We start from the raw sequence: 19,387 nt of genomic DNA, 5'->3' as shown, positions 1-19,387 counted from the left end.
TGGATGTGCTTTGTAATCCTTGCTCTTTTGGTTTAACTCATCCTGTAAAGAAAACTTGTTTCCACCTCAGATACCAGTCCCAGTAATCTCTCCTTTCTCTATCTTCACGGGCTGTTATTTTCGGAGATAAGCCACACCTCTGTACTGGCCCCATTTTTCAGATCCTGTCAGGCTGCTAGAATCCCTCTGGACTCCAGAAATCTTGGGGAAAACAAAACCAGAACTGACTGACAGTAAAGCGCAGCCCTGAGGGCCCAGCTCACCAACACTGTTATCCAGAGCCACTGGCCCAGACCCACTGTGTGCTGGGAGTCATGGTTTGCTGGGCAGAAGGAGGAGTGCCCGCTAATTGGTTATGACCACAAAGACCAACCACAGAACACGCAGTAAGACAGGTATGATAGAAAACAACAGAAGGCCAGGAGAGGAGAAAGCTGCGGTGGTTAAGTGGTACTTGGATGTGATTACAAGTGGCGACAGGAGTTATGAGCAGCAGACACTCTGCAGTGGAGAAGTCAGTCGATGATGAAGTGACTGAAAGATGTCTGTGGTCTGCAGGGGTGGTAACAAGCGCTCTCTCCTCTCTCTCTCTCTCTGCAATAGCCCTTGGAAACGAGGAAGATCCTGGGGAAAGCAGCAGCTCTCTGTCCTGCCTTGAGGGCACGGGGCTGCTGCTGTCAGAAGTCAGCCGTGTGGAGCACCTGGGCAGCATATGTGACCTGACTGCCTTTGCAGTTATCTGCCAGAGGCTGCAACTCAAGCGCCTACAGGGACCAAGCAGGTAACGTGAATGCGCAAAGCAGGGCAAGTATTAGAAAGAGAGAGGGGTAGGGACCGTGACCAATTGAAGGGCATACACCTCATCCAAAGGCATCCAAGTACGCATCTTAAGATACCACATAGGCTAAACAAGACATATACTTGGGACAAATACGGCCCACAGGCACCCTGTGTGTAGTCTCGGGCTCCATAGGTGTATGTGCAACACATCACGAGGACTGATGATGGGAGAGATGACCCTGAATCGCCAACATGTTGGTTAAGCTCTTTCAGACTACCAGGACTAATGTGATCTGATGGGGAGTGTATCTGGGGAGGTAAGCTAGATGACATGGCTTCACCAGCCACAGAGCCTGGTCAGTGATCAATCTGGAACCATAGTAGCTCCTTTGGTGCCACAGAGCTCTAGAAGGTTGACAGGGAAGGGGCCTGGCCACCTTATTTGTCCTTTAGTAGCAGCTATTAGTGGCTTCCTGCCTTGAAGGCAATGCCATGGTTGCAATTCTCCTGTTGTTACCCCTGTAACTTTTCAACTTTCCTTCTTTCTACCTCTTGGTTTCTGCTTATTTCTGACTTACATTGCTTCATCGCAACTGCTTATTCATGACTTGCCTTCCAAGAACCCACACACCTCCACCAGCCAACTTCCCCTTGACATCTCATTGGCCTGGATTGTGCCACCCACACACGCTGCAAGGCAGGCTGAGAAATCAAGTACCTAGCTCTCCATCTAGATTGACAGCATCCCATTTCTTACGCATAGGGATATTCTCATACTGTGTGTGCACCTATGTATTTCTAGTTCAAGGCACCATAGGGTGTCTTAGGCAGGGAGTGTGAGATAACAAAAAAGCACAGAAGAAAAGTGTAGGTCTGAATACCAGCTCCATTATCTACTGATTCTGTAATCTAAAAACAACCTTACTGAATATCATTCTCCTGCCAGGTAAAAGGGGTTACTAAATACCTCCCTTGCAAGGCTGTTGTTTGGATTAAATATGATAGGGTTTTTACAGTTCCTAGTCCTGAAGAGATACCCCCAAATGGTTACAATTTTATTGTGGCATGCTGTCTTCTGTTTGATGGGCATATGGTAGGTGGACACATAGTAGAAGGGAATAGAGCTTGAAGGTCAAGGACATAGACCCTGAAGTCATGCTGTTGGGCCCAGACCCATCCTCTACCACTTAACTAACTATGTAACCTTGGAGAAGTTACTTGGCCTCTCTGAGCTTCAGTTTCCCTATCTGTAAACTAGAGACAGTAATAGAACATATCTCCTAGGGGTGCACTTGGAAGAAAAGAAGAGAGAGTGCACCTACACTGGGCACTGTGCCTGGCATAAAGCGCATACACAGTAAGTGTTGACTGTTATTAATATTGATTGCTTTTTTTTCTTCCTTGGCCCAGAACTAAAATTTATTGAAACAGCAGAGCAAGTGCCTTGCTGTTGAAATTCTTTAAAACCAATCACCTAAAATACACCCACTATTATAACTGGAAGCAGCAGCAAATCAAGAGTAAGGTGTTGGGGTAAGGTGGTCTGCCCTGGATTCAAGCAATAAGAGGGTCCATTGTCTCTAGAGAATTTTAAAAATAATTTTTTAAAAACCCAAGTAAAATTAAAAATTGCTCTGCTTTTTATTGTCACCAGGTGCCAACGTTTCCAAACAATATAAGCGATAAAATAGCCTCCCCCTTCCATCTTATTTGCTAAGTCCTAAAGGATGGCTGCAATTAGTTTCATGTTAGCACATTTTTGTTAGTTATGTTTTAATAAATACTGTATTCTCCTGGAGAACTCCCAGTTATACAATCAGCCGCTGACACTCCAGACTCAGGTGCTAACAGTTTCAGTCCCTTCAGTTTGTCTCCAACCCCTGCAGCCCTTCACACTCCTGAGTGAAAGTGGTAGACTCAGAAGCAAGGATGAGAGCTCAGGGCTTGTAAAGACAAGGAAACGAAACTTGAGTTACTTCAATTCTGTGTGACTTCCGGGAATTCATCTTAGTATTTAAACTTAAAACAGCTAACAGAAGGTGAAGTGTGAGGTGTGATATTTTTGTTTTGCAGATGCAAATTTTAGTTTATGATATATTTTATCACAGTTGAGTGATCTTTTAAAATGAAATCCCTCTAAAAAAAAGTGAAATCACTCTTTTAAAATTATTTATTTGTTTTTTAAATTAAAGAACAAATTCAGGAGATTGTGCTAATTTCTGATTACTACAGAATTTGTGCTGAAAATAATTTTGTTCTGTAGAGGAGGATGGTAAAAATGATTTGCTCTGATTAGATTGTTATGCTGCCCTGGTGCTACTATTAGCAAAGATGGGAGAAGGCAAAGGAAAGTGAGCAAACTACCATATTTCATCAATCCTAAAATGTATATCTTTTTTCACATTTTAACCTATCAGAAATCAGAATGCATTTCTCAATCACCATTGGTCGGGTAGTAGTCATGAAGTATTGTTGCCACTGAAGCCTGTGCATCAAACCTAGCAACGGCTTGGAAGAAAATCCTGGTGACAGGGACTTCCCTGGTGGCACAGTGGTTAAGGCTCCGCGCTCCCAATTCAGGGGGCCCGGGTTCAATCTCTGATCCAGGAACTAGATCCCACATGCATGCCACAACTAAAGAGCCCGCCTGCTGCAACCGAGACACAACACAACCAAATAAATAAATAAATAAATATTAAAGAAAAAAAATCCTGGTGACAATAATGGAGCACTCTTTAAGAAATGCTGTAAGAGCAACAGCCTTGATGGAACAAAGTGCTGTGGGGAGGGCAGAAGGGAAGGATGCCAAAAACTAGGAGTGACTTAGAAGAGTCAAACTGTGAATAGGAAATTTTAGGAATACTTGAACCAATTTACTTCACTTTTTATTTTGATATATGAATGCACAAGAGTGATAGAAGATAAATGTCAAAGTATAAGGATCCTCTTTCAATAAAGAGAAAATTTTGTAATTAAAAAAAAAAAAAAAGGTTTGCTCTGTTGACTGGAAAAAAGTGCACAACCTAAAAGTTAGCCTTACTGAGGACTATAGCTGGGGACAGCACCTCTCAGATAGCTCTGAGGAACTGTTCCAAAGAGGTACAGGAACAGCCAGGGTATATAGGAGTTTCTGCTGGGAGAAAAAAACCAAAGAAACAGGTAGTCAAATATCTAAAGATTACTGCTAATCATAAAAAAAACCCCAGACATCTCAAGTTAATTTTAGTGCTTTTCTATGTATGGAAAGATGCAAGAATCTGGGCTCGTTGAAATTATTCCTTTGATATGTACTGTAACTACCTAGGGCCAGTATCCTGTTTTTCTCCATCCTGAATCCCCTCAGGGTGCGCTGTAGGGGGCGGCTGCATTGGCTGAGGGCTGCAACATCCTTTGTTTACTGACATGGCAGGTGACATTCTTTGTCCACAGCTCCGTAGCAAACATATATGCATATGCATATGCCACTGCATAGGAACCAGAGGGACCTTAGAGAGAACTGAGCCCAAGCCCCTCACTTGACAGCTGTCCTAAGGGGAGTTGTCCCAGGTCACCCAGACAGGAGGCAAGGAGAGCTAGAGGGAAGTCCCCTAGCTATGGCTGGGCTTTTTCCATCGTCCACGCTCAAGCTAACTGAAATAGTACTACAGTGTTGGTGCTTCGAAAACTGTGGTAAACAACCCATTTCTACAATTTGCAATCAGATACTAGTACACAGCTCAGGCCACTTGTGGCTTATTGTATGGGGTCATTTCATCCAAAAGGTCACCCCCTGCTCAGCAAGGCAAGTGCCGATCACTTGGCTATAGCAGCTGTGTCAAGTTGCCACCACAGTTTCTAAACCAGTGACAGTACTCAGACCAGCTTTGAGTAGCTCTGTACCATGTCATACAGGGTCTATAACAAAGGTGGATGATCAGGAAAACATCCCTGGATATTACTACGCAAATGCTTAGCCTTTGGGTTGCTATGTTTTTGTCAAATTCCTGAACACATTCTATGAGAGTTAAGAGTCCAGGTGTGAGCCAGGGTCACTACTAGCTCTGTGGCTTTGGGCCAGTGCCTAAACCTCTCTAAGCATGAGTTTCCTCATCCGTAGAGTGAGGGTATATTAGTACCCAGCTCAAAGGGGTCGACAGAGGTATGTGTGTGTAAACACCAGGGGCGTCTGCCACATAGTGGGCTCTCATAAGCATTAACTATTATTAGTGTTATTGTTACCTGAAAACTGGGTTCGCCTCTTGGTGGGTGTCGAGCCAATGGACAAAACCAGGCCAAAGATCAGAAGGAAGGATCTATTATTACTTGCAGCAAGTAAGGAGAACACTGGGGATCTTTCCCAAAGCAGTATCTCCCTGAACAGCAAAACTGGGGTAGTTTTAAGCTAAGAGTACATGCATAGTCATGAAGGGGCTTAAACAGAGGGGAACTCAGCAGAGAACTGGGGCAAAGGTCCACAGAGTCCAAGCTTTAGTTGATTGAAGTCAGGAGGGTCAACATCATCATTCCATCCTCCACCTGGGTGGGAGCCTTAGTTCCTGCAGAACTCAAAGATATATTATTATGTCTACCCCTTGAGGAAGAACTAGGACTTTGCTTTATCACTGTACTATTCTTTGAAGGCCTTTTTTCTGTTCCCGCATGCCTTTGTTCTCTTAAGATCATTAATTACTGACACCTGTTCAAGGGCAAGCATTGCGGCCAGGCTTAGATCACAAAATGGCTTAGGCCAAAATGGCTTCTCTGATGTCAAGAAAGCCATGCCTGGTTCTTTTTCTCCGGGGCCCCCCTACCTTATCTGCTTGCATTATTAGCCCTCCTCTCCTTTTTGGGTTGAGGGGATGTGGGTTACGGGTCAGGGTGTAGCTACCATTGAGGCAGCATAGGGCAGAGAGCCCTGAGGCAGGGATCAGGCTTGTTGGCTCTGGCTCTGTCCTCTGGTGACCAGGGATGAGTCCCCAGGCTGCACGGGCAGTCAGCAAGCCATAGCGGGCACTGCCTGGGGCCAGGCCTTGCGCCCGGCACTGACTGAGAAATGGTCTCTGCCCTGGAATCTCTCACATTATGGAGTAGGCGGAGACGCTGACAGCGCACAGTAGGTACCATCACAGAGGTCGGAACCGCGGGCAGCTCGGTGGCAGCACGTGAGCCTCTCCATCCTGTAAGTTATACGTTTGAGCCCACGGAGTGAGCATGAGTTAGAACGGTGTTACAGGGGGATACTTTCCCCTTCTTTGCCTCCCGGGAGGAGACATTTTGACCGAAAGACACTCTTTACTCCCTCCGGGTGTGATCTGAGCGGTAAATCTGGGAGAACAACTAGGAGCCGGGTGCTGCTGGGCGCTCGGCTTAGCGGCTCCCTCATCTCGCCTCTTGGGAGCCTCTGCGGGTGAGAAGCTGGCCCTCTGTCTGGGCCCCAGGGGCAGGCTGCCGCCCATCCTGGGGCCCTGTGGGGACCCCCCAGGCCAGCTCTGCCTGCAAACGGGGTTGGGGGGGCTTTGGCTGGTTTGGGTTTCAGGTCACAGATGCATTTGGTCCTCTCACTGGGCCATTCTCCGACTTCACCTTTACCAGATACGTGATACGTGTGGGGCACCATTTGCCAGTACTCTGATTTACTTCTCAATAAGTTTGGAATTTGGTCAAGATAGAGGGGTGCTATTTCTTGGCTCCCTGGGGGACCCCAGGAGTTAGACATTCCATGTCATTAGACAGACAACAAGCTCCTTGCTGTGGGCCCACGATTATGTTGACAGTGCCGCATCTCTGCCTGGGACGCATGTAATGGTTGTTCACTGATATTGGTTAAACCGATTAACAGTTTCAGGGAGCTGAACAGAGGGAAACAGGAAAAGCTTCAGAGAAGAGAAGATGTTTTATTCGAGCTTCAAAGGATAAGAAATCTGCCAACAAAACAAGGTAGACAAAGGCACTCTAAGACCTATGAGGGATGGGGCATGTTCTGTGACAATTTGTATGTCCCCATCTTTCCGAGAACCAGTTTTCTCGTCTGTAGAATGAGGATAAGAAAACTGCCCTTGCCTCCCTCACAGGGTCCTTGGGAGTGTCATATGACATACCGGAGGCAGAAATGTTTTAAAAACTGTAAAGTGCTGTACAAATCATTATATAATACTCAGCCACCAGCATAAACATCAACTGTCAGCAGAGAGGGTCAGAATGAATTTTTTTTTCCAAGTTGATGAATTCTTTTAATCTTTTATAAACTGAACTCTCCCAGAAATGATTTTCATTAATGTCCAATGCCCACAATTGAACCACCAAGCTTCTTGGCTCCTACTAAAACACTGATAAAACACAATCTAGAGAGTAATAGAAAAACAGACAGTGTTGTCAGTTTTACATTCCTTGCTAGGATATTTTCAGGCTGCCAATGTCTATATGCAAACAATACATTCAGAAACCAAATGAGTGCTTTATGAATTTCTTTCTTCTGCCCAATTTGCATAGAGGGGAGGCCAGTAGAAAATGTAGTGGCAATCAAACTTCAATGGTAATGAAACAATGAGGCGTTTCTGACTGTAGGTGGGTGTTGAAATAATCATGAAAGCAGCAGCTGGCTCCTTTCTCTCTTTTGTCCAATTAGGAGCTGTTTTCTGTGCCAGGAATACTCAAAGGCAATCATACCTTGATCCTCCTTGTGTCAAAAGTCTGTCTGGAAGACTAACTTATCATCCAACGCCATTTAAAAGCAGAAACAGCACATTTATTTTTCTGTCTCAGTATGACACCACCTCAGAGAAAGGTTGCTAGCTTTGAGCAGAAATCTTATTTCCTTCCTGGTGGGTAGGCGAGGGCTGTGTCTTCTAGGGATTGGAGAGAATTGTGCCAGTAAGTACCCAGCATAGCCAGCTGCTGGCAGCAAACAAAGGGTCTCCGTGGGACACATGAGAAAAAGTGTCCGTTAGGGCGAAGAGGTTCGGAGTACATCCGCATATTAGCGGCTCTGGGAAGAGAGAAGCTCTGTAAATAATCCACTTGCAGACAGCTTAATATTTTGAACATAGTAACAGCCCACGTGCAGAAACCACCGGATAGGGCAGACAGCAAATTTCACTTCCAGCAATACAGTTGTGCTTTCACGGCAAACGAAGGTTCTGGCAGCCCGGGGAGGAAGAGGAAAGAGAAGGAGGAGGGCTTTGAAATACAGCCGTAGCCTTCCTCCTGCCTCTGGGGTGCCACAGGGAAGGAGCTCTGTTGCAGAAGGGATTCTAGCTATGGACTAGAGCCAGTGTCATTTTTTTTTTCAGACTTAAGACAGTTCCGCAGTTGCTGACAGACTTCAGAGTCTGTAGTGTTCCCTGGCCACCTCTTGTATGTGCAGCGTGGTGCTAGGTCTTCTGGGGGATTCGGAAGAATCATCATCATAATCCCTAGCATCCGTAGAGTGGTGTATGGTTTACAAAGTGTTCTTCACTTAAAGTGTTGCATATTTTTGCCAATAATCATGAGAGGTAAGAAAGAATGTGGACGTTATTTCCCTGGAAGAGGGGTAAAATAATAAGACCTCATCATAACAATAGCTCAAATGTATTGAGCATTTACCAGACTTATTTTCTGAATTGTCACATTTAATTCTCATAAGCCCCTTATAAAGGAGGTACTATTATGACCTCCAACTTGTAGTTTAGAAAACAGAGGCTCAGAGAGATGAAGTGAATTGCCCAGGTCAGACCAGTAGGACATAGCAGAGCCAAGCCTCCAAGCCAGCTGAAGGAGAGCCTGCAGTCTTCTGAGTCCCCAGCCTATGCTGCCTGGGTCCCCTCTGTTTTGACACAGTCCTGTTCCCCCCCAGGGGAGAGACATTCAACAAGCATTGAGAGCCCGCTGTGTCAACAGCAGCTCTAGACACTGGGGATGCGTGCATTCATTCAACAAATATTTCCTGAGTGTTCATTACTGGCCAGGCACTGTTTTGTGCTCGGAGTACATTAGCGAACACTGGGCCTAGCAGACAATAAACAAGATATGTTTAAGGAAATAGTATAATATATTAGAAAGTGATAGGTTCTATGGAAAAGAGGAATCATAGGGCACAGTAAAGGGGACCAGGAGTGCTGGAGTGGGGGTGAGGGGACAGGATCCACTTGTGCAGAAGGTGGTCATGGGAGCTCTCGTTGAGAAGGTGACATTCAAGTACATATATTGAAGGAAGCAAGGGAAGTAACCGTGCCTTTACATGGGGAAGAGTGTTCCAGGCAGAGGGAATAGGGAATGCGTGGTGTGTTCAAAGAACAGCGCACGCAATGGGAGATGCGTCAGAGTGTAATGGGGTGCCCGGTCATGGTGGGCCTCGTAGGCCATTCTACAGACTTGTTTTTCACTCAGAGTGAAGTGCAGGACCCTGCCAGGCTCTGAGCAGAGGAGCAGCCGGTTCTGGCTTCTGAGTTGAAAGGACCACCCTGGTTGCTGTTTTGAGAATGGACTCCAAGGGGCCCGGGTAGAGGCAGAGAGGCCAGTCAGGAGGCCACTGCAGTGATCCAGATAAGAGATGATGCTTTTTTTTTTTTTTTTTTTTTTTTGACTCGGCCTGTGATGGTGAGAAGAGATCAGATTCTGCATGAACTTTGAACGTAAAGCCACACTGCCGGTCTACCCAATCATTAGACCAATTGGAACCTGGTGAAAAGAAAGCTGCTTTAAAAAAGAGGAACAGAACATAGGAACTTGTGAATGGTGATTAAAAAAACTGAGAAATAGAGCCAGCTAGGAATGAACTATACTTATAATGACCCAACAGAAAGCACGACAATTGTAAAACTAGAAGACATAATAAAGTCTTTGTTTTTATTCTTTATATCATTGAATTCAGTGTAGGCATGCAAATAAGTGAGCCTTACTAGCAAAGCCATATCATTTATAACTTTATCCTCGTGATTGTGCTGTGAGCACAGTCCATAGAAATACAGTATTGTTGGAACCTTTGCTTCTTTGTTTTCCAAGCTGAACTCTTAACTATTTTAATCCATTGGGAAATGCAAATAAAAGGAGAAAAAGGGAGCAAAAGAATGCATGTATTATTTAACTGTTCCTGATCCCTATGACGATGGACATCTTGTGATTATGAGAACTGAAAGGAGATTGGGTTTTTCTTTTCCTATAGATTCCATATAAGATACTGATTCAGAAAACAAAAGTGGCCAGATGGATTTGATTCACATCCTATTTCATGAGAGGACAATGAGTTGTACATAGTGAGGAAGGCAGTCATCCTCCGGCTTGGTGTTTTTATCCTCTCTAAATATAGCAAAGAAGTGTTTTGCTGTTAAGATGGGTTGGATCATCATTTGACCTTTGTTCACGGATAAGTGTGGGCAGGAGATGAGTATCAGCAATATTTACCGACTGACTTTCGTGTGCCAGCACTGTGCTATCTTATTCACCTTTGTATACCCAGCTTACAGTCTTTGAGTTTTGCCTGATATTGTTCTTTATTGAGACGCACACCATATTGAATGCTCACAGTTGAATGAAGATCTTGCTCTCTGCTTAGTTGTCTGCTTAATCATCTTATGTTTTATTTATTTATTTATTTATTAAAAATGTTTTCTTGAAGTACAGTTGATTGACAATGCTGTGTTAGTTTTAGATATATAGCAAAGTGATTTAGTTATACGTACACGTATATGTATTTTTTTTCAGATCCTTTTCCCTTATAGGTTATTACAAACCTATGAAGTTTAGTTTCCTGTGCTATACAGTAGGTCCTTGCTTACCTATTTTATATGTAGTAGTGTGTATATGTTAATCCCAAACTTCTAATTTATCCCCCTCCTTAATCATCTTATATTAAGGGGACATTATTCTCAATGGAGCCGACTCTCAAAAGTGGACTCTGATGCTGGATTCAATTCTAAGCATCAGAATCTAGGCTGGAAGATCTACACACTCCTGCTTGTCAGGTGGCAAATTGTGCAGCCAATATCAGACTGTAGGTTAAGAAAGCATGAACCGGGCTTCCCTGGTGGCGCAGTGGTTGAGAATCTGCCTGCTAATGCAGGGGACACGGGTTCGAGCCCTGGTCTGGGAAGATCCCACATGCCACGGGAGCAGCTGGGCCCGTGAGCCACAGTTACTGAGCCTGCGCGTCTGGAGCCTGTGCCCCGCAACGGGAGGGGCCGCGATAGTGAAAGGCCCGCGCACCGCGATGAAGCGTGGCCCCCGCTTGCCGCAACTAGAGAAAGCCCTCGCACGAACCGAAGACCCAACACAGCCAAAAATAAATAAATAAATAAATAAATAAAGTAGCTATAAAAAAAAAAAAAAATTAAAAAAAAAAAAAAAAAAAAAAAAGAAAGCATGAACCAAGTTTCCCATAAGGAAACAACTATGGGTAAGTGTCTAAGCTTATTCTCTTCAAAATATGTTTAAAAAAACTCAAGGCATTCTTATTAATCAAGATCACTATTTCTGGAAGTTCTAGCCCCTGAAAGACAAGAAAATGAAATAAGTAAACAATACTTTTGAGAATTAAGTAGAAGTAACAAAAGTTCAATAAGGAGGCACTGCTAGAAATCACCTTATACGTCTTTGAGGAAAAGCTCAGAAAAGATCACCAGTGGCTGGGCAGAGCATCAGACATCAATTTTCTCACTTAAGGCAAAAGGGACATTTATTCTTTCATTGAACTTTGTTAACACTCAAAGGTGAGATCAGAAGAAAGGGAAAAGTTTGCAAACCTCATGTCCAAGAATAAAGATGTGGGGCTAAAAACTAAGTCTTCCTTATTTTTTAACCATCTCAGAAGGGAGTCAAACATTCCAGACCAAGGACTACCACTGTAGGAACTCTGGCTGTATAGTCAGATTTCTCACATTTTTAAAAATCAGTTTGTATTCAGGAGCAATGATTATGAGATCTTTGTCCTATCCTACAGCCAGGTTTGAGAAACCCCCAGGAATACAGTAGATGGTGACTGAGGTTGTAGCTAGGCTGGATTTGGGGAAACAGAGTGCCATGTGTTTAAAAATATACCCCAAATTCAGCTTGGAGCTAGCAGATAAATCCAGCACTGAGAATGACTGAGGGAGGCAGGGATGATAGCTAGACCTCTTGGGGGTCATCTCAAAGAATATTAGAATAATTTTTCTTTTGGTTTCAAAATCTCTCCTCCATAGCTTTCAGTTCACAGATCTTTGTAAGTGTGTCTGTATCTAAAAAGATTGCTTCATGGCAAGTCATACTCCCCCCTCCCCACTGCAGTTGCCATGGAAACAGCACTTGCCCATGTGTCAGGAGCTCACACACACACAACACACACACACACACAGAGCAGATTAATATATTCTCAGGGAAATGCCTTTTATGCCTTCTCCTTCTGGTGTTCTTTATACTTCTAAAAAGACACATTCAGAGCCAAAATTTTACTAATTCCTACCATCCAATTGTTATCTATTGTGTCCTTTGTTTTGATGTTAAAAATTCTGATTTTAGGTTTTTCTTTAACATAATCTCTCCTGGAAGTGAAATAATCTATTGATATTATTCCCCCCTTCACCTACCTCCAACTTTTCTCCCACCCCTTAAATGAACATACTGTAGATCTCAATACATTTAGTTTATTAACTAAAAAGAAACCTATTTCAGATTCTACTCAGTTTCTTCGATGAGTATAATGATGCATTTCATGTATTTCATTTCCTTAAATAGTCTCTACCCAAAATACTAGTTTTAACTGGCAAAACAGCAATTCTTCTGAAGGATGTTGATGAATCACAAGTTCATGTGAGTATAGGACTAGAGTTATCTGGTTTAGTTTTTAATCTAAATGAACTTGAAAAGAAACTAAAGGAAAATCTGATGCAGGGAAATAATTTATTTCAACCAGTATTTCTTGAGCACGTACTATCTGACTGTATCTAACCCAGTTCCCTTGAGAGCTGATTCTGATTACATGGAGAAGCTCATGATCAGCCGTAAGGCCCATGGGTGCAGCATGGTGCATGAGGGTCGGGAAACTGACCTCGATTTCACCACCAGTTGGGAGCTTTCACTTCAACTGAATTGGGCCATAGAATTGTAACCTGTAAGATGAGGAACTTGAACTAGACTATCACCCTGGTCCCTTCAGCTCCAAGATGCCATGACTATAATTCAGCTTCAGAGCGGCCTGATGGAGGCATATGGTTGATTAAGCAGCCTTAGCCCACAGTCCCGGGAGTGACTCAGCTGTGGCCCTGGGTGAGGTCTGACACCCATCAGTCTTCCCACCTCTTGTTGTACCCACATCTATCCAGTGCCTCAGCCCATGGGGTGAGATAGAGCTCCTACCCAAGTGTCCCTTCGGACCATTCCTTCCTCTGCCTTCATCAGCTCTGACTGTCCTTTGTCACACCCCTACTGAGGCTTGCCAACCTGATACACTCATTCACACCAAGTTATCCAGTGGGCTTTGTTTGTACTTAAGGCAACATTCTTTCATTGTAAAGTTACTTTTTGGAGCTACCAGACCCTAGTAAAGTCTCCAATTTAGTTCCTACAACTTTCCTTCTCACATGCTCTGCTTCAGCCTCAAGGGCAATTCCTGAAACTCACCAAGCTCTTGATTACCCTGGACCTTGGCCTGAGGCCGGTGCTGCTGCCGCTGCCCAGAGGACTCCCCCACTCAGCTGCTACCTCCTTCCCACCCTTCAATCTCAGCCTCAAAGTCTTTTTCTCCAGCTGAGCCCTGGCTCTGCTCTTTTCCTTCTTAGATTTTGCTACCAAATATTACAACAATATCATAATCACTTAATGTCCATCTTCCCCAGGAGATGATGAACACCACGACGGCACTGCACCACTGTACACCGAGTGCCTGGCCCACACAGGGGTTCAGTTAGTAACTGTCAAGTAAGTGCATGGATGAACAGATGAATGAAAACACTGTCTTGACCCAAAGAAGAGACAAATGGTGGGAATTTCAGGCCCTGGCACATGCTGAGGGGGGAGAGACAATTTTTTAAAAAATTTTATTGACGTGTAGTTGATTTACAACGTTGTGTTAATTTCTGCTGTACAGCAAAGGGATTCAGTTATACATATATATATATATTTTTTTCATATTCTTTTCCGTTATGGTTTATCACAGGATATTGAATACAGTTCCCTGTGCAATACAGTAGGACCTTGTTGTTTATCCATCCTATATATAATAGTTTGTATCTGATAATCCCAAACTCCCAATCCTTCCTTTCGCCACCCCCCTCCCCCTTGGCAACCACAAGTCTGTGGCAGAGACACTTTTAACAGGTAAAACTTGCCTCTCATCTCTATCTGCAGTGCTAACCTAGCTCTTGAAGGACAGATACCAGCAGCAGAAAACATCATTTACTACTAAATGGTCTATAACTATTTGTCAACAGTAAGGTTTTGACTCATGATGAAAGCTTTCTTTATATAAATCCAAAGCATTTTACTTTGTGTTCGGGCAAACATGTTAGTGACCGCAACCCTTAGACTGTGAAGCACAATGGTAGGGACATTAGACTGAGATAGAAAAGTTGAGAAACTTGCTGCTATCTCACAGTGAGCCTTTGGCAGAATGAGGACCAGAATCCAACTTTCGCCAGTCAAGTCACTTTGCCTCTCTGGGCCTGTTTCCTTCCTCTGTAGATGATTTACTCCCTTCCCCTGCTCCACTCCTCAGTGGACCCTGAAACTCCTTGATTTACATGCCACTCTTCTGACATCAATAATGCCCAAATCTTTCACATGTTTAAAAAAAAAAAAAGGTGTATAGAAGTATGTCAGGCATTTAATTAACACTCATATAATATCGTTTTTAGATTTGTGACATTTGTGATTTATCAGCTTTTAAACATTTGTTATATTCTCTAAATAAATATTTATGTTTATATCTTTTAAAAAAACACATGTAAACTTTTCTTTAAATAATTGGCTTATAGAGTACACATAATCTTGGGAATAAAAAAAGGCATTAATGTTGTTTTTGCTGTCCAGACTGATGCTGGCAGATTCACAGTTGCCCTACTTATTCTATTTGTGTGTCTGCAGCATGGATAGGTGACTGGTAGATTGCTCTCAAATCTTTGAATATCAGTTCCAGCTTTAAAATAGGATTTTGCATCCTGTTTTCACCACTAAATCAATGTAAATTAGAAAAATTATTTATCCTCTTTATGTCTGGTTTTGTGTTTGTTTGTTTTTTTTCATATGTGAAAAGGAAAGAGTAACTTTTTCTACTTCTGTCCCGAGGAATTTGGCAAAGGCTGTTGGAATTAGTGGCTGTGGCTTTGCCATTTCCGTGGAGAGGCCTGACCTCAGGGCTGTACACTGATACAGGCTTGCCAGGGATTTGTGGCACCTCTGTTGCTGGGTCCACGGAAGGTTTCTAGAGCGAGATGCTGATTCATGGAGTTATGTGGCCTGAGAAGACAGATATGGTGTTACTTCTAGAACAGTGGCATCCTAAAACACCAGTTCCAAGCGGGTCTTTCTATCAATGAGAAAAAAAGGATAAATGTGGTGTGTGTGTGTGTGTGTGTATGTGAATGTGTGAATGTGCGTATTGTTGCCAACTGTTCTTTCTTCTGATATAATGTTCTTCCTATTTTTTGGCGTTAAACTGGTGTTTTTAACATCCATAAAATGTACTTGTCCATAAGATTCCAAAGTCTGCTTGGAAACACTGAGCTGAAGGACAACCTTGTTATTGTTTCCTAGATCTTCTGTGACCTGGTTTTGTCAGTCAATGATTAACTTCCCTTGGCTAGCAGAGATAATCTAAGCTTTGGAAATCTACCCAGCTTCTTAAGTGGAAGGACACTAACATTTACTGAGTGTATACTGTGTGCCAGGAACTGCATTTGGTGCTTTCATATCTATTATTACATTAAATCTCCTTAGTAACTCTATGAAGTTGGAAGTATTATGCCAATTTAAAATGGGAAAAATCTGAAGCTCAGAAGACAAGTCACTTGATCAAGGTTCTGAGCTGTTAACTGGCAGTCTGAATTTGAACTCAGTTTGTCTGAGCCCAAAGTCCATGGTTTTCTAGCCTCACTAGCCTATTTCTCAAAATAAAACCACAGGATACATATTTTAATCTGGGATATACTTTTGATGTCAATTGAAGGCTATTTGGGGAATGGCATTTTAATCCTGATGCCTAAAAAGAAGTCATGAAAAGACGTTAAGGGACAGAGACTCACCGTTAGCAGAGGCAATCCTGGGTTGACCAGGACTGGTTAATCCGTTGACACCGGGGCCTCTTCTAGTCTGTTGAGGGTGTAAGGGACTCTGAAGAGGTTCCAAGGCCAGGGACCAAGTGAGACCAAGTGCCCAAGACACACTGTGGCCCTGAGTACCTTCCAGAGCTGGGTGTAAAATATCTGGATTATCTCTTCTTTTGTATAACCTATCCTCGCTTCTCCCTCTGTCCATAAGAATGATCGATGTTGACTAAATTTCATGACATAGAAACAAATGGTTCATTTGCCCTCCAGGGCCATAACCAGCAATTGACCTTGTATTCAGTGATACATGGGCCAGTGTTTATTTCTAGGTCTGATACCTTGTTTTATCTGTGATTAAATTATACTCTGATGATGACAAAGAAAGGCTAATGTTCTGTATTGTCAAGACTTTATTGTTAAGGAATCAGTTCAAGAGAAGGCCAAGTCTTTGGGCAGAATGACTAAAAGTCTTTAAGCCCCAGGTTTGCAAACTTTAGTTAAAACTGTGGAGTCCTTGCCCTCTTGTCAACAGGCCTGGGGTGGGGGCCTGGAATCAGTATTTTAACAACAGACCAGGGGACTGAGTGCAGGCAAAGGATCCAAGGAGCACACATCAGGAAACAGTTCTAAGATACATTTCATTCAAAGGGTATGTAATCATTCATTTGCTCAGTGGAGGCTTTCCCTTTATTGCTTTTTTCAACCGACAGAGATAAAGGACAGCGCTTTTTTACCCTAGTGCTGAGATTGAAGTGCATAAGCCTCCAAATAACAACTCATTTTCTTGGTATGTTTCAGTATGAAAAATGGGCCAAAGAGAAAAAGCCTTAGCTGTGGAGAATTCCAGAGGGTTGAGGTGGGGGAGGGGTGATGACCAAGTAATGCTAAAGATCCAAGAGAGGACAGCCTTAGCATACCCTTCAGAAGGACAAGGAATGTGCTGGGCCCCTCAGCATGAAGGCCATAAATCTGGACCGGCAGTCACTCTAATTCAAGTCCTTTGGAATTTCCAGACGGTTCTGTTTTTACTGAGTATACACGTCAGCATATCTTTTAAATGCTGCCTGAAAATACCAGCGCTCTGGCTGGATGCCATGCTTCTTCAAGGTAACCCGCACCATTGCAGGGCTGTCTTCGTGGCTGTTTATGGGCAGGGAGACATTGGTTGATGAGCACCTGAGCCGAACCAGTTGCTAAATATACTAAATGTCTTACCTAACTCTGCCAGTGCCTCTTGGGTAAGTTGTGATCATGGAGAGTCACAAAGAGTGAAGGGCATGAAGGATGCCTTGAGAAAGGAGAGCTGGAATCTGAGGCCGGTGGCAGGAAAGCAGGAAATACAGCGAAAAACACTTAGTCTGCTGTCCCAAATGAATCGGGGAAACTAGGCCAGGGGTGGCAAAGTTTCTTTAGGAGAATTAAAGCTGAAGGACAGGTAGTGGCTCTGTGCCCTGAGCTGAAATAGATTCGAAGACCAGTCTCAGCAGTGATCATCTACAATGATTGATTACTGATGTCTGCCAAGGGCTCAAGAAGGGGCATACTCGTGTATAGGTGGCATACTCATTGTTATACTCTAGGTGACATGGGGCTACATTTTGACCTCTCTGGCTTTTGCTGATCTCTCCTTTCAGAGACACGCACCAGATCTTTCTTTCTCTCCATGAATATACATGGCCATTTCCATGCTGCTTGAATAAGAGATTTATAGTAGTTTAGGGAAAATCTCTTAGACGTATCTGGGCTAATGAGCAGTAAATGCCACTCCGCATGTGTCTCTAAAAACTATGAACAGGGAAATCCCTACAAGTTGGCTTTCCCTGTGTAGTCACTTATTCTCTTTGCAACAGATGTCCAACGTGTCAGGTTCCCCCATGCCCTGGAACCAACTGTCACCCTCAAATCCCCTGGAGTTTATCATGACTGTGGTAGAATTTACAACATCTGTCACTGGGCTTCACATAGAAGACATGGTAGATTCATATGAATTATGACTGTGAAATCACCACTACTTTCAGTCATAACTGAGCTCCCTGGACCTGATGGTGTTGATGTTCCCAGTTGTGACTGGCTGAATGGATGGGAAGTGGTACAGAGAGGGGACTCACCGTGCTTCCTTACCACTCCACTGCCTGTCTTTTGGCCATTTTTAAAAAAATAAAAATCAAGTTTCCTTAAATGTTAAATAATCTTGTCTTCAGGGACACTCTCCTTTCTAGAAGGTGTGCTTTCATTGGAAATCACCAGCCTTTGATAATGTAACCAAATTTTCTAACAACCAAGAGTTTGCTTTGCAGTTCGACCTGAAAGTGTTCTGTTTTGGGCTTTTAGGGAGTTGATGTGCTTGTGGTACTGGGCTGCATTAGTCAGGGTTCTCCAGAGAAACAGAACTGATAGGATATATAGAGATATACATAAGAGGAGTTGTATTATAGGAATTGGCTCGTGTGAATATGGAGGCCGAGAAGTCCCATGATCTGATCTGCCGTCTGCAGTCTGCAGGCTGAGAACCAGGAAAGCTGGTGGGGTAATTTAGTCCTAGTATGAAGGCTCAAGAGCCAGGAGCACTGACTGATGTCCAAGGGCAGGAAGAGATGGATTTCCCAGCTCAAGCAGAGAGAGGGATTTCTCCCTTCCTCCAGCTTTTTGTCTTATTCAGTTCCTCAGCGGATTGGATGATGCCCACCTGCATTGGTGAGGGCGATCTTCTTTACACAGTCTACTGATTCAAATGCTAATCTCTTCCAGAAATCATATTTTACCAGCTATCTGGGCATTCCTTAGCTCAGTCAAGCTGACACATAAAATTAACCATCACATGAGTTGAGAGCATAGAGCCTTAAAAAATCATTAAGATTTAGAGAAATAATGGTATCTTTCAGGTTTAAAAGGAACAGTGAGTGATTTGATTGCTAATGCTTATCGTAGAAAAATGCCATTGAAGAATCGTGTGGGAAAATAGAGAGGAAACTGCAGTAGGATGGTGTGGGGGGGAGATAGCTTTTGGCCATTTAACCTGTATTCTGTTAAGTGACTTGACAATTCTGCTTGTTGCCTTGTCAGTATAAAGTAGAAGTTCAGGAACCACATCTGACTTCAAATCCTAATCCATCACTTACTAGCAGTGTGATCTTGGGCTAGTTATCTAATCTCTCTAAGCCTCAGTTTTGTCAATTGTGAAATGGGGGTAATAACAGCTCCTACTTCATGAGATTCAATGAGAAGGTATGCAAAGTAATTTAGCACTGTGTCTGGCACACAGCAACTGATGATTAAGTATAGGCTATTTTTATTATTATTATCATTATTTACTAACAGTATGGTGGGAAAGGTAAGCACTAGGAAGCAGGAGCCCATTCCTCAATTACTTACTTAAATTAATAATTACAATAACAACAACAAAGTAGCAAACA

At 43.3% G+C, this 19,387-nt stretch overlaps 1 long non-coding RNA gene across 1 annotated transcript in view; it reads left to right on the top strand.

Moving 5' to 3' along the window:
• Positions 1–614: 614 nt before the first annotated feature.
• Positions 615–19,387, top strand: part of LOC130708613 (uncharacterized) — a 30,548-nt gene continuing 11,775 nt past the window's right edge. The window contains exons 1-2 of the long non-coding RNA XR_009008889.1: positions 615–781; positions 2,065–2,137. This is a non-coding gene — a long non-coding RNA (uncharacterized LOC130708613). The remainder of the gene's footprint in view (positions 782–2,064; positions 2,138–19,387) is intronic.

This window comes from Balaenoptera acutorostrata, chromosome 7 (genome assembly GCF_949987535.1).
Source record: "Balaenoptera acutorostrata chromosome 7, mBalAcu1.1, whole genome shotgun sequence".
Taxonomy (NCBI): Eukaryota; Metazoa; Chordata; class Mammalia; order Artiodactyla; family Balaenopteridae; genus Balaenoptera; species Balaenoptera acutorostrata.
This window is presented reverse-complemented; position numbering and strand designations above follow the sequence as displayed.